Source organism: Oncorhynchus kisutch, linkage group LG22 (assembly GCF_002021735.2).
Source record: "Oncorhynchus kisutch isolate 150728-3 linkage group LG22, Okis_V2, whole genome shotgun sequence".
In the NCBI taxonomy this organism is placed as follows: domain Eukaryota; kingdom Metazoa; phylum Chordata; class Actinopteri; order Salmoniformes; family Salmonidae; genus Oncorhynchus; species Oncorhynchus kisutch.
Window position 1 is genome coordinate 19682582 of NC_034195.2, and position 17092 is coordinate 19699673.

General features: G+C 44.8%; 1 protein-coding gene across 2 annotated transcripts in view; it reads right to left on the reverse strand.

Annotated features, from left to right (window-relative positions):
- sv2bb (synaptic vesicle glycoprotein 2Bb) overlaps positions 1-17092 on the reverse strand; it is a 45997-nt gene that overhangs the window by 22150 nt on the left and 6755 nt on the right. Inside the window, exon 1 of one of the 2 annotated variants that reach the window (XM_020457046.2) lies at positions 11408-11560. The exons of the other annotated variant lie outside the window; for it this stretch is intronic. The gene's annotated coding sequence lies outside the window, so the exon portion shown is untranslated. Of the gene's footprint in view, positions 1-11407; positions 11561-17092 lie in introns of those variants that run through there. 2 annotated transcript variants of the gene reach the window in all.

Here is a 17092-nt window from a genome sequence, read left to right on the forward strand (position 1 = left end):
CTTGGACCACTGCGCCACGCGGGAGGCCCAGAATTTGTTCTTAAATAATTTTGCCTAGTTAAATAAAAAGAGAAGAGATCTCTGACTTTGAAAGAGGCGTCTGAAAGGAACATAGGGGGTTTAAAAAATGTCTGTGTCTCAGTCACTAAATCTCAACCCAAATGAACACTTCTGGGAGATTCTAGAGAGCATCCTGAAACAGCGTTTTCCACCACCATCAACAAAACCCCAAATGAAGGAATTTCTCATGTAAGAATGGTGTCGCATCCCTCCAATAGAGTTGCAGACACTTGTAGAATCTTCTCTGCCATTGTGCATTGAAGCTGTTCTGGCATTTTAAAACCCTTTATGTTGGTGTTTCCCTTATTTTGGCAGTTACTTGTATTTCATCAACATCTCACATACAAGTGAGATACAGACACATTCTTATACATGCCTTGAAGATGTTTTTTTTACCTTTATTTACCTAGGCAAGTAAGTTAAGAACAAATTCTTATTTTCAATGACGGCCTAGGAACAGTGGGTTAACTGCCTGTTCAGGGGCAGAACGACAGATTTGTACCTTGTCAGCACGGGGATTTGAACTTGCAACCTTCCGGTTACTAGCCCAACACTCTAACCACTAGGATACCCTGTCACTGTTTAGGTGGTATAGTAAATATCCGAGATACGCTACACGACCAAAAGTGCTTGTCAAACATCTCATTCCTAAATCATGGCCAATAATATGGAGTTGGTCCCCCCTTTGCTGCTATAACAGCCTCCACTCTTCGGGGAAGGCTTTTCACTAGATGTTGGAACACTGCTGCAGGGACTTGATTCCATTCAGCCACAAGAGCATTAGTGAGGTCGGGCACTGATGTTGGGCGATTAGGCCTGGATCGCAGTCGGCGTTCCAAATCATCCCAAAGGTGTTTGATGGGGTTGAAGACAGGGCTCTGTGCAGGCCAGTCAAGTTCTTCCACACCAATCTCAACAAACTATTTCTGTATGAACCTTGCTTTGTGCACAGGGGCATTGTCATGCTGAAACAGGAAAGGGCCTTCCCCAAACTGTTGCCACAAAGTTGGAAACAGAATTGTCTAGAATGTCATTGTATGCTGTAGCGTTAAGATTTACCTTCACTGGAACTAAGGGGCCCGAACCATGAAAAACAGCCCCAGACCATTATTCCTCCTCCACCAAACTTTACAGTTTGCACTATGTTTTGGAGCAGGTAGCGTTCTCCTGGCTTCCGTCAAACCAAGTTTCGTCCGTCCGTCTGCCAGATGGTGAAGCGTGATTCATCACTCCAGAGAACACGTTTCCATTGCTCCAGAGTCCAATGGCGGCAAGCTTTCCACAACTCCAGCCGACGCTTGGCATTGCGCATGGTGATATTAGGCTTGTGTGTGGCTGCTCGGCCATGAAAACCCATTTCATGAAATTCACTATGAACAGTTCTGCTGCTAACGTTGCTTCCAGAGGCAGTTTGGAACTCGGTATTGAGTGTTGCAACTGAGGACAGATTAATTTTTACGTTCTACGTGCTTCAGCACTCGTAGGTCCCGTTCTGTGAGCTTGTGTGGTCTACCACTTCTCGGCTGAGCCATTGTTGCTCACTTCACAATAACAGCACTTACAGTTGACCGGGTCTAGCAGGGCATAAATTTGACGAACTGACTTGTAGGAAACCGGGCATCCTATGATGGTGCAATGTTGAAAGTCACTGAGCTCCCAGTGTGGGCCATTCTACTGCCAATGTTTGTCTATGGAGATTGCATGGCTGTGGGCTCAATTTTATAAAACTGTCATCAACGAGTGTGGTTTAAATAGCCGTATCCACTAATTTGAGGTGGTGTCCACATATTTTTGTATAGTGTATAAACCAAGCCATCCCTACAGATTTAGGTTCTTCATTTGTTTAGTTATGCAAATGTTCCTGCACAACAGGAAATGGAAACTTGTAGTGTATTAAAGGTTTCACTTAAAAAATGTCAGATTTGATTTTCCCTGATGTAAAATGTATCAACCCCTATGAAAAAGTCCATTAACTATAATCTATAAAATAATTCACATTATCCTTATTGCTGCAGGATTATTTTCCTGCTGTAGCAAACTGGCTCAAATTAAGATCCTACATCTGTAGGTAGGTGAATATAGCATCTCTTTAAAGGCCTGTCGTGCCAGTCAGGGGCCAGACTGAGGGATGGCAGTGTGCTGGCAAATGGAGAGGGATAAATAAAAATGAGAGGTCCATTAAACGGAGAGGGGGAGGCCAACATCTAGCACTTGGCCCTGCAGTGTGTACAGCTTTGCTTCAAGGCACATAAAGCAGATCACACATTAACTTCAAGAATGTTTTGTTATCGATTCCCTCTCTGGCCCCTAGTTATAAAACACTTATAAGACGTAAAACACAGTACCAGTAGGAAGAGAAATTGCTATGAGCACCGTTTTACGGATAAACTGGAATTTACTGGATGGATCTCATATCCTGTTGCTCATTGAAACCACTGTTCATTTCCGGGCAGTCTCATCAGTCTCATTCAACAGGTCTCCCAATGACATTGCTGTGTGAACAATGCTTCAGCACAGGAGACAGGACATACAGTACATGTAAACAATGTAGCCAACCAGTCACCTTTTATGTATAAACCCACCTCAACCACTCCAGTACTCCTGCACATTGAACAAGGTAGTGGCACTGACCTGTATATACAACCACTCCAGTACCCCTGCACATTGAACAAGGTAGTGGCACTGACCTGTATATACAACCACTCCAGTACCCCTGCACATTGAACAAGGTAGTGGCACTGACCTGTATATACAACCACTCCAGTACCCCTGCACATTGAACAAGGTAGTGGCACTGACCTGTATATACAACCACTCCAGTACCCCTGCACATTGAACAAGGTAGTGGCACTGACCTGTATATACAACCACTCCAGTACCCCTGCACATTGAACAAGGTAGTGGCACTGACCTGTATATACAACCACTCCAGTACCCCTGCACATTGAACAAGGTAGTGGCACTGACCTGTATATACAACCACTCCAGTACCCCTGCACATTGAACAAGGTAGTGGCACTGACCTGTATATACAACCACTCCAGTACCCCTGCACATTGAACAAGGTAGTGGCACTGACCTGTATATACAACCACTCCAGTACCCCTGCACATTGAACAAGGTAGTGGCACTGACCTGTATATACAACCACTCCAGTACCCCTGCACATTGAACAAGGTAGTGGCACTGACCTGTATATACAACCACTCCAGTACCCCTGCACATTGAACAAGGTAGGGGCACTGACCTGTATATACAACCACTCCAGTTCCCCTGCACATTGAACAAGGTAGTGGCACTGACCTGTATATACAACCACTCCAGTACCCCTGCACATTGAACAAGGTAGTGGCACTGACCTGTATATACAACCACTCCAGTACCCCTGCACATTGAACAAGGTAGTGGCACTGACCTGTATATACAACCACTCCAGTACCCCTGCACATTGAACAAGGTAGTGGCACTGACCTGTATATACAACCACTCCAGTACCCCTGCACATTGAACAAGGTAGTGGCACTGACCTGTATATACAACCACTCCAGTACCCCTGCACATTGAACAAGGTAGTGGCACTGACCTGTATATACAACCACTCCAGTACCCCTGCACATTGAACAAGGTAGTGGCACTGACCTGTATATACAACCACTCCAGTACCCCTGCACATTGAACAAGGTAGTGGCACTGACCTGTATATACAACCACTCCAGTACCCCTGCACATTGAACAAGGTAGTGGCACTGACCTGTATATACAACCACTCCAGTACCCCTGCACATTGAACAAGGTAGTGGCACTGACCTGTATATACAACCACTCCAGTACCCCTGCACATTGAACAAGGTAGTGGCACTGACCTGTATATACAACCACTCCAGTACCCCTGCACATTGAACAAGGTAGTGGCACTGACCTGTATATACAACCACTCCAGTACCCCTGCACATTGAACAAGGTAGTGGCACTGACCTGTATATACAACCACTCCAGTACCCCTGCACATTGAACAAGGTAGGGGCACTGACCTGTATATACAACCACTCCAGTTCCCCTGCACATTGAACAAGGTAGTGGCACTGACCTGTATATACAACCACTCCAGTACCCCTGCACATTGAACAAGGTAGTGGCACTGACCTGTATATACAACCACTCCAGTACCCCTGCACATTGAACAAGGTAGTGGCACTGACCTGTATATACAACCACTCCAGTACCCCTGCACATTGAACAAGGTAGTGGCACTGACCTGTATATACAACCACTCCAGTACCCCTGCACATTGAACAAGGTAGTGGCACTGACCTGTATATACAACCACTCCAGTACCCCTGCACATTGAACAAGGTAGGGGCACTGACCTGTATATACAACCACTCCAGTACCCCTGCACATTGAACAAGGTAGTGGCACTGACCTGTATATACAACCACTCCAGTACCCCTGCACATTGAACAAGGTAGTGGCACTGACCTGTATATACAACCACTCCAGTACCCCTGCACATTGAACAAGGTAGTGGCACTGACCTGTATATACAACCACTCCAGTACCCCTGCACATTGAACAAGGTAGTGGCACTGACCTGTATATACAACCACTCCAGTACCCCTGCACATTGAACAAGGTAGTGGCACTGACCTGTATATACAACCACTCCAGTACCCCTGCACATTGAACAAGGTAGTGGCACTGACCTGTATATACAACCACTCCAGTACCCCTGCACATTGAACAAGGTAGTGGCACTGACCTGTATATACAACCACTCCAGTACCCCTGCACATTGAACAAGGTAGTGGCACTGACCTGTATATACAACCACTCCAGTTCCCCTGCACATTGAACAAGGTAGTGGCACTGACCTGTATATACAACCACTCCAGTACCCCTGCACATTGAACAAGGTAGTGGCACTGACCTGTATATACAACCACTCCAGTACCCCTGCACATTGAACAAGGTAGTGGCACTGACCTGTATATACAACCACTCCAGTACCCCTGCACATTGAACAAGGTAGTGGCACTGACCTGTATATACAACCACTCCAGTACCCCTGCACATTGAACAAGGTAGGGGCACTGACCTGTATATACAACCACTCCAGTACCCCTGCACATTGAACAAGGTAGGGGCACTGACCTGTATATACAACCACTCCAGTACCCCTGCACATTGAACAAGGTAGTGGCACTGACCTGTATATACAACCACTCCAGTACCCCTGCACATTGAACAAGGTAGTGGCACTGACCTGTATATACAACCACTCCAGTACCCCTGCACATTGAACAAGGTAGTGGCACTGACCTGTATATACAACCACTCCAGTACCCCTGCACATTGAACAAGGTAGTGGCACTGACCTGTATATACAACCACTCCAGTACCCCTGCACATTGAACAAGGTAGTGGCACTGACCTGTATATACAACCACTCCAGTACCCCTGCACATTGAACAAGGTAGTGGCACTGACCTGTATATACAACCACTCCAGTACCCCTGCACATTGAACAAGGTAGTGGCACTGACCTGTATATACAACCACTCCAGTACCCCTGCACATTGAACAAGGTAGTGGCACTGACCTGTATATACAACCACTCCAGTACCCCTGCACATTGAACAAGGTAGTGGCACTGACCTGTATATACAACCACTCCAGTACCCCTGCACATTGAACAAGGTAGTGGCACTGACCTGTATATACAACCACTCCAGTACCCCTGCACATTGAACAAGGTAGTGGCACTGACCTGTATATACAACCACTCCAGTACCCCTGCACATTGAACAAGGTAGTGGCACTGACCTGTATATACAACCACTCCAGTACCCCTGCACATTGAACAAGGTAGGGGCACTGACCTGTATATACAACCACTCCAGTTCCCCTGCACATTGAACAAGGTAGTGGCACTGACCTGTATATACAACCACTCCAGTACCCCTGCACATTGAACAAGGTAGTGGCACTGACCTGTATATACAACCACTCCAGTACCCCTGCACATTGAACAAGGTAGTGGCACTGACCTGTATATACAACCACTCCAGTACCCCTGCACATTGAACAAGGTAGTGGCACTGACCTGTATATACAACCACTCCAGTACCCCTGCACATTGAACAAGGTAGTGGCACTGACCTGTATATACAACCACTCCAGTACCCCTGCACATTGAACAAGGTAGGGGCACTGACCTGTATATACAACCACTCCAGTACCCCTGCACATTGAACAAGGTAGTGGCACTGACCTGTATATACAACCACTCCAGTACCCCTGCACATTGAACAAGGTAGTGGCACTGACCTGTATATACAACCACTCCAGTACCCCTGCACATTGAACAAGGTAGTGGCACTGACCTGTATATACAACCACTCCAGTACCCCTGCACATTGAACAAGGTAGTGGCACTGACCTGTATATACAACCACTCCAGTACCCCTGCACATTGAACAAGGTAGTGGCACTGACCTGTATATACAACCACTCCAGTACCCCTGCACATTGAACAAGGTAGTGGCACTGACCTGTATATACAACCACTCCAGTACCCCTGCACATTGAACAAGGTAGTGGCACTGACCTGTATATACAACCACTCCAGTACCCCTGCACATTGAACAAGGTAGTGGCACTGACCTGTATATACAACCACTCCAGTTCCCCTGCACATTGAACAAGGTAGTGGCACTGACCTGTATATACAACCACTCCAGTACCCCTGCACATTGAACAAGGTAGTGGCACTGACCTGTATATACAACCACTCCAGTACCCCTGCACATTGAACAAGGTAGTGGCACTGACCTGTATATACAACCACTCCAGTACCCCTGCACATTGAACAAGGTAGTGGCACTGACCTGTATATACAACCACTCCAGTACCCCTGCACATTGAACAAGGTAGGGGCACTGACCTGTATATACAACCACTCCAGTACCCCTGCACATTGAACAAGGTAGGGGCACTGACCTGTATATACAACCACTCCAGTACCCCTGCACATTGAACAAGGTAGTGGCACTGACCTGTATATACAACCACTCCAGTACCCCTGCACATTGAACAAGGTAGTGGCACTGACCTGTATATACAACCACTCCAGTACCCCTGCACATTGAACAAGGTAGTGGCACTGACCTGTATATACAACCACTCCAGTACCCCTGCACATTGAACAAGGTAGTGGCACTGACCTGTATATACAACCACTCCAGTACCCCTGCACATTGAACAAGGTAGTGGCACTGACCTGTATATACAACCACTCCAGTACCCCTGCACATTGAACAAGGTAGTGGCACTGACCTGTATATACAACCACTCCAGTACCCCTGCACATTGAACAAGGTAGTGGCACTGACCTGTATATACAACCACTCCAGTACCCCTGCACATTGAACAAGGTAGTGGCACTGACCTGTATATACAACCACTCCAGTACCCCTGCACATTGAACAAGGTAGTGGCACTGACCTGTATATACAACCACTCCAGTACCCCTGCACATTGAACAAGGTAGTGGCACTGACCTGTATATACAACCACTCCAGTACCCCTGCACATTGAACAAGGTAGTGGCACTGACCTGTATATACAACCACTCCAGTACCCCTGCACATTGAACAAGGTAGTGGCACTGACCTGTATATACAACCACTCCAGTTACCCTGCACATTGAACAAGGTAGTGGCACTGACCTGTATATACAACCACTCCAGTACCCCTGCACATTGAACAAGGTAGTGGCACTGACCTGTATATACAACCACTCCAGTACCCCTGCACATTGAACAAGGTAGTGGCACTGACCTGTATATACAACCACTCCAGTACCCCTGCACATTGAACAAGGTAGTGGCACTGACCTGTATATACAACCACTCCAGTACCCCTGCACATTGAACAAGGTAGTGGCACTGACCTGTATATACAACCACTCCAGTACCCCTGCACATTGAACAAGGTAGTGGCACTGACCTGTATATACAACCACTCCAGTACCCCTGCACATTGAACAAGGTAGTGGCACTGACCTGTATATACAACCACTCCAGTACCCCTGCACATTGAACAAGGTAGTGGCACTGACCTGTATATACAACCACTCCAGTACCCCTGCACATTGAACAAGGTAGTGGCACTGACCTGTATATACTCGCATTATCGTGTTTCTTTAACTCACATCATAGTTCCTGTGTGGTTTTTATTTGTACTTTTACTTTATAATGCACATTTTGTTGGGTTACAGCCTCAATTCAAAATACATTCAATCGTTTTTTCCCTCACCCATCTACACACAATAACCGATAACGACAAACTGAAAATATGGTTTTAGATTTTTTTTTTTACAAATGAAATACAGAAATATCTCATTTGAATGCAGGCTGTAACACAACAAAATGTGGAATAAGTCAAATGGTATGAGTTATTATTACTATAGTATTATTACAATCTGAGATAATAGCCTAAGTCGTCATGATTATTAACATGTTGTCCCACAGCAGCGGCTGTAGGGAGAGACGAATCACTATGTGCATGTTCAGGCACACAGAGGACATGTCTCCTATGACCAATATGCCTTGGCAGCTAACATTCAAATTGTCGACGATTAAAATCCAACGAATCATTTGGGAAGCCTGAGCTGACGAGACATTATGTTATGAGAAATATGATGGCATGGGTCTGAACAGCCTTTGTGACCCGGGGAGGGAGAGCGGAGGCGAGAGCAGAGGGTCTGCTGGAAGAGGTTCAGTGATGCCAGCCGAGCCGTGGGTTTACGATGAAGTGGGAGATCTACCGTGTCGTTAGGAGAAGTGCCGCTGTGCTTCTGTAGCTCATGGTTACACATTAAAACACTGGCATCTGACTCCACATTCTATTTACTGCCTCCTGTAACCATCCATCCTACAGCAAGAGACACTTTCTCTGAGACGGGTCTCAGGAAGCACATTGTTCTGTTCTTTTTTATTGCCGGTATTGTTCTGGAAGACCATTTTGTTGTAAGTGTGAAAATGTACTTAAATTATGAGAAACATTAGGAATGGTGTCAACAGATAAAATGTAACTACAAAGCGTCAAAACACACCTTTGAGGTGTTCGATGAGACTACGGAGAGAGAAAGGGGCATGAAAAGGAAGAGAAAATGTGGGAGAGTGCCAGAGCAGGGGAGAGAAAGGGAGAGAAAGAGAGAGAAGCTTTAAAACGCAGCATATTAAAGATTCATACTGAGGGACAGTCTGTACAAGAGTATTTTCAGCCGCCAAACCTCTCGGCTGTACAACTAAATAGCATCAATAGACTCTTAAGCAATTAGCATGCGAGTACAGTTTCAACCATTTTGAAATGTTTTGATGATTTCGAGGATGGAGCTCTAATGTATAGCATCATTAGTGTAGCTTTTTTTTAGTTGTCCACTTTTCATTGAAAATGGATATGAATGGATATGAATGGATATGAATGGATATGACTCTTCTGCGTTGATTGCAGGAAGTGATTTTGTATGTGTACAAGCATTAGCATAACATATCAGTCACTTTACTCCCTCTATCAGACACTTACTGTGGGAGGGCCCACTTTAAAAACAAACGACTGGTCCTGGCTCTCAACCCCCATATATTGAACTAACCACATAATGCCCCTGGTACATTCAAAAAGCATTGTGTAAGTATTTGGCTTTTAATTCAGCTATTTGTTTATGAACACAATAGATTGACCTGAAATGACATCTATGAATATTTCATATTGATCTATTTAGTTCTATTTGTTTGTGGTTTTTACTTTATGCCTGAAGTATTCATACCTGATTTTACCATAGTCCTGGTATTTTCACTTTTTAGAATCTACATGTTGCCCCTATATCGACCAACAGTGGAGAAATCGTCAGAGTGAAAGTAGACCTTGGATTGTATGATTTCCCTTGGGCCTTACAGAACTTGTAGCAGCAAAGCATTGATGATTTGTCCTATTGCTCAATATGGAGTCTCCAATCAACCTGTCTATTTTGATCAAACACACATTTCCCCGGCCAGACTATGTACTGTATTGGTACAAACCATATAAGCCCTATCTCAAAGCACACAACCATCCTAAAAATATAATCATCTAAGTGACCCTGTCAACATCTAAAAGTTGGAGCTATTTTTCTGGAGGATTTCATGTAGCTGTTACCCACATAACCTCTTCTGTCTGATCGTGATCAAGATTCATGTGGAATAGAGACAAAAAACCTGACTGAATTACCTAAGGACCACTCTGGGCCTACTGACCTCTGTGACCTGGCATGGAGAGTCCCTATGATGGGTGTCCCATTCCACTCCCATCTGTCAACACTCTCCTCGTGACAGCAGGGTAAGGTAGAATGGAAGTGGGATCTCTGGCTGTTGTCTCGTTAGGAGGGGGATGACGTGCTAACAGGCCGGTTCTGGCTGTGGGATCTAAAGACGGTAACACACTGCCACGCTTGGCTTTTGGCTTGCGTAGGCAAGACATTTATTATGGATAAGTACCACATGTTCCTTTCCAGTGCAGCAAGAACCCTGCCCCCTCACACACACTCTCTCACACACACTCTCTCACACACACTCTCTCAGTACAGCCCAGCTAAGTAGAGCAGCCGAACCTACACCCATTTAGACGCGGCATCAAATCAATTCTGTGATCCAAGTAGCATAGAACACATCAACAAACTCCTGGTTCGAAATGCTCTCATCCATAGCTATTTTCAATGCACACTACCGTGAAAATGAATCGTGCTGGACTCTATGGCAATCCATCTTTCATGAGTATCTTTGTGAAATTACAGTACAAGAAAAGGTCAATGGATGTATCTCCCTTTAGACTTTGTTTTCGCATCCTTGCTATTCTGGTCATGATTTCTTACAGTGATATCAAATACAGTTTCATCGGCAATGCTACATTGATGCATCAATACATTTCAGGGCAAAGTGCATCTGAACTGCATCTATTGATTGTGTAATGTCACCCGTAATCTATCTTGATGAAATTGGAGTTTCATGCTCGCGTGTTAAAAATGCATGGTCCTCCTCATTCATTTTGAAGACGGGTTTTACATTTATGTACATTTTACATTTATGTACACTGTTTACTGCATTAGCTTTTCTTTTAAGGTTTCTCAAAAACACCCCTGTGATGATTTATGTTTTGAGATATAAAAAGTTTTCTGAAACGCGCAAGGCTCTTTGAGATAGCATCTTCAGCCTTTTCCTCTGCTTTTTAACGGGTGAAAACACCATGAATTATGTTTGTCAGAATCTATTTTAAAATCAAGAGATTAGAATGCAGAAATCTGTTATCTTACCAGAGTTGGCATCAAAACAGTTATTCCTCCTTTTGATAAAGACCAAAGCAACCCATGAAAGGGGTCAAACCCAGGACCGGGGCCTACGGTAGTTAAGTAACACAGAGGATGCCTTCCTCTAGCTCCAGTATACGGCTCAGGAACAGATTAGGGTCTGTGCCTGTTATCCGCCCCACTCATCAAAGGAGGAGCTCCCTATCCCTGATCACGCCCACCCCACCACATTCACAATGGTATGGTAGCGTCCACCCAGCCTCTCTGCAACAACAAGCTCCACCCCCCCCCCCGGCAGGAGGAAGAGACACACCGCTGCGCTGATCTGCGTGTTTGTGTGTGCGTGATGGAGTGAGAGTGAAAATGAGGCGAGAGCAGAGAGCAGAGATTGGGAGGAAGGATAGAGGCTGGCAGATGGGGGACTTGTGGGGAAGAAGGGTGGGTGGTGGGTAGCCCGCCTCTATGACAGATGCGTTGATTTAGGTCAAAGTGGAAGTGGATGTTGCTGCTGTACTTCTACAATAGACAGCGGGAGGAGAGGCAGCTCAGAGGTGCTGCTGGTCTTTTGACACTTTGAGATGGGTTTTCAGGAGCAGGGGCTCTGTAGTGTCACACTGGACAGGTGAGTTACTGCAGACTGTCTGTGCTGTTCCAGTTTCCTCTCAAAGATGGAGTGATTTTACACACAGGAGGATGCAACAGGCAGTGTACTGTCAAATACAACTGTAGGCTTCCACACTCCACTGTACCTTGAATGTTTCATAATAGCACCTAAAAACACTGTACTCTTTTAGCTGTTTGTATGATAAAATGACAGGTAATTGAAGCAACCCTGTCATAATCCTCGTTCATCTTAATTGATGAGAGTTCCTTGGGTGGAATTGTTGAGTGATAAATAACCTGCTATTATAATGCGATAAAAGTTTGCTGTCAGAATTAGATTGACTTGGACTTCCACAGACAGATGCTGTGGCTGTTGTTTCCTCTGCCAGAGGCACTATACTGAAAACTAAGGTGGTTGTCTTCCAAGATTAAAACAGTTGACTTAATGATATGGTTTTCATGAGATGGTCAGTCAAAATGCCAAGTTGTCCAGCAAATTTAGATTACTTGATGTACTTTGTTCAATATGAATAATTTTAGGAGGAAATGGCTGTAGTGGTGAGATAAACTGGCCAGTGTGTCAGTGCTCACTATCTGTTTCCTATTGCCAGTGACATTCAACTGAAAATTTTCCGAAATTATCAAATTAATAGAATGACATTCTCTCTCTGATGAGCAATGAAAAGCGCAGAATTAGGAAACTTCTGGTACTTCCTGTCCTCAGACTATCCTCAGATTGCGCATCAATAATTCAAACATCAGTGTTAAAACCCTCTCTCCTTAACCCTCTCTCTGGCCTCGGGCCCATATATTTATATGTACATATTCTTATTCCATCCCTTTAGATTTGTGTGTACTAGGTAGTTGTTGTGGTATTGTTAGATTACTTGTTAGATATTACTGCACTGTCGGAACTAGAAGCACAAGCATTTCGCTACACTCGCATTAACTTCTGCTAACCATGTTAGTAACCAAGACTCTATTGTTTAGTGGCATAGGGAACTTCACACCTATGTGTTAGGCACTAGTTTGCCAGGGAACTCAGTCAGCTGACCAGGGCCAGCCAATCACAGGCTCTACCTGCTAGGGGTTAACAGACCACCATTCCTACTTGTCCTTTAGTTGTTTCCAGGAGGGCAGGTTGAGAAGATTCTGTAAACTCCTGTCCTTCATTACTGGACTTTTCCTGAATAGACAAGCCTTCCTCGGACTTCCCCAACTGTGTGTTAGTGCGTCACTGAACATGTAAGTGGACTGTTTTAGGGGTTAGTGTGCATTTGATCCATATACATGTTATCAAATCAAATTTTAGTGGTCATATACACATGGTTAGCAGATGTTATTGGTCATATACACATGGTTAGCAGATGTTATTGCGAGTGTAGTGAAATGCTTGTGCTTCTAGTTCCGACAGTGCAGCACTATCGAACAAGTAATATCTAACAATTGCACAACAGATACCTAATACACACAAATCTAGTGTGTAAAGGAATGGAATAAGAATATATAAATATAAATATATGGATGAGCGATGACAGAGCGGCATAGGCTAAGATTCTGATGGCCTTGAGATAGAATCTGTTTTTCAGTCTCTCGGTCCCAGCTTCGATGCACCTGTGCTGACCTCGCCTTCTGGATGGTAGCGGGGTGAACAGGCAGTGGCCTGGGTGGTTGTCGTTCTTGATTATCTTTTTGGCCTTCCTGTGACATCGGGTGCTATAGGTTTCCTGGAGGGCAGGTAGTTTCCCCACGGTGCTGCATTGTGCAGACCGCACCCCCCTCTGGAGAGCCTTGCGGTTGTGGGCGGTGCAGTTGCCATACCAGGCGGTGATACAGCCCGACAGGATGCCCTCAATTGTGCATCTGTAAAAGTTTGCGAGGGTTTTAGGTGACAAGCCACATTTCTTCAGCCTCCTGAGGTTGAAGAGGCTCTGCTGTGCCTTCTTCACCACACTGCCTGTGTGGGTGGACTATTTCAGTTTGTCCGTGATGTGTATGCAGAGGAACTTAAAACGTTCCATCTTCCCCACTGCTGTCCCGTCGATGTGGATAAGGGGGTGCTCCCTCTGCTGTTTCCTGAAGTCCACGATCATCTCCTTTGTCTTGTTGACGTTAAGTGAGAGGTTATTTTCCTGACACCCCACCCCGAGAGCCCTCACCCCCTCCCTGTAGGCTGTCTCTTCGTTGTTGGTAATCAAGCCTACTACTGTTGTGTCGTCTGCAAACTTGATGATTGAGTTGGGGGGGGGGGGGGGGGGGCTGAGCACGCACCCTTGTGGGGCCCCAGTGTTGAGGATGAGCGAAGTGGAGATGTCGTTTCCTACCTTCCCCACCTGGGGACGGCCTGTCAGGAAGTCCAGGACCCAATTGCTCAGAGTGGGGTTGAGACCCAGGGTCTCAAGTTTAATGATGAGCTTGAAGGGTACTATGGTATTGAATGCTGAGCTGTAGTCATTGAACAGCATTCTTACATAGGTATTCTTACATAGGTGTGCGGTGTGATGGTGATTACATCGTCTGTGGACCTATTGGGGCGGTAAGAAAATTGAAGTGGATCTAGGGTGACAGGTAAGGTGGAGGTGATATGATCCTTGACTTGTCTCTCAAAGCACTTCATGATGACAGAAGTAAGTTCTATGGGGCGATAGTCAACCTTTGCGGCCTTGGGTACAGGAACAATGGTGGCATTGTTCCTTCTATTGTTTTGTTAGTATGCTTATATACTTATATACTGTATGCTTCCTTAAAATGTGTATATGACAGGATTGCCTACTTCTGTAATCCCATGTTACATATTTCACACAGTTTTCCCTTTAGCATAGGTCTGTGTACCTTTATTTTCAGCCATTAGGGAAAATCTCAGCCCATTGCTTTCTATGAACTAAGATGGCTGCCAGTCATGTCATTCTACATCCTCACCTAAAATGTCCGACCAGTGACATCATGGCCCGGTCACTTCCTGATATGGTAATAGCCACATCCATCATGGCCGCTTGTTAGCATGTTTGCATCCAAACCTTTATAGCTGCCAAAACTGATCCTAACTTGCCCTGATGCTAACCTACAGCCTTTGGCCTACTAGCTCTTGGCCTGCTAGTTTAGCATGCTAGCTACCCCTGTATGTATTGTATACTGTGCTAGTCACTAATTGCATCCTGGTTTATACTGCCTATGCTATTCTATCCCTTACTACAGTATGCTATCATTTGTGCTATGTGGCTTGTTGGCCTGCATTACAACTCCAGCAGTTTATCCTCCTGTGTATTACTGTATATTTATTACCAGCCAATAGTATTAACATACTAGCACCGCTAACGCTACTATAGCCATTACTATTGTGTGCTAGCCCATTACTATGCCATTGCTGGAATTTTTACATACACCAAATACATTTAAACTCAGATCTTCACAATTCCTGACATTTAATCCTAGTAAAAGTTTCCTGTCTTAGGTCAGTTAGGATCACCACTTTATTTTAAGAATGTGAAATGTCAGAATAATAGTAGAGAGAATGATTTATTTCAGCTTTTTTTCTGTCATCACATTCCCAGTGTGTCAGAAGTTTACACTCAATTAGTATTTGGTAGCATTGCCTTTAAGTTGTTTAACTTGGGTCAAACGTTTCAGGTAGCCTTCCACAAGCTCCCACAATATTTGGGTGAATTTTGGCCCATTCCTCCTGACAGAGCTGGTGTAACTGAGTCAGGTTTGTAGGCCTCCTTGCTCGCACGTGCTTTTTCAGTTCTGCCCACAAATTTTCTATAGGATTGAGGTCAGGGCTTTGTTGTACTTTTTGCCACAACTTTGGAAGTATGCTTGGGGTGATTGTCCATTTGGAAGACCCATTTGCGACCAAGTTTTAACTTCCTGACTGAGGTCTTGAGATGTTGCTTCAATATATTCACATACATTTCCTTCTATCCTATCTATTTTGTGAAGTGCACCAGTCCCTCCTGCAGCAAAGCACCCCCACAACATGATGCTGGCACCCCGTGCTCCACGGTTGGGATGGTGTTCTTCGGCTTGCAAGCCTCCCCCTTTTCCCTCCAAACATAACAATGGTCATTATGGCCAAACAGTTATATTTTTGTTTCATTACGCCAGAGGACATTTATTCAAATAGTCCGATCTTTGTCCCCATGTGCAGTAGACTGGATTTTTTATGGTGGTTTTGGAGCAGTGGCTTCTTCCTTGCTGAGTGGCCTTCAAGGTTATGTCGATATAGGACTCGTTTTACTGTGGATATAGATACTTTAGTACCTGTTTCCTCCAGCATCTTCACAAGGTCCTTTGTTGTTGTTCTGAGATTGATTTTGCACCAAAGTACGTTCATCTCTAGGAGACAGAACGCGTCTCCTTCCTGAGCGGTATGACGGCTGCGTGGTCCCATGGTGTTTATACTTGCGTACTATTGTTTGTACAGATGAATGTGGTACCTTCAGGCATTTAGAAATTTCTCCCTAGGATGAACCAGACACGTGGATGTCTACAATTTGTTTTCTGAGGTCTTGGCTGATTTCTTTTGATTTTCCCATGATGTCAAGCAAAGAGGCACTGAGTTTGAAGGTAGGCCTTGAAATACATCCACAGGTACACCTCCAATGGACTCAAGTGATGGCAATTAGCCTATCAGAAGCTTCTAAAGCCATGACATCATTTTCTGGAATTTTCCAAGCTGTTTAAAGGCACAGTCAACTTAGTGTATGTAAACCTCTGACCCAGAGGAATTGTGATACAGTGAATTATAAGTGAAATAATTTGTCTGTAAACAATTGTTGGAAGAATTACTTGTGTCATGCACAAAGTAGATGTCCTAACGGACTTGCCAAAACTATAGTTGGTTAACAAGAAATTTGTGGAGTGGTTGAAAAACTAGTTTTAATGTCTAAACTTCCGACTTCAACTGTATCTAAACCGGCACCTCTATCGGAGTCCACCGCCAGTAGGTGGCGCTCTTTTTCAATCAGCATACAACCCCTGTATAATAACTGTTTACGATGAAATATGTATATGCTTCTCAAATGGTGTAGTAGGATTTCTGCAATAGTCCTAAAATGGAGTTCTGCCCTAGCTGCACAGCTGTGACGT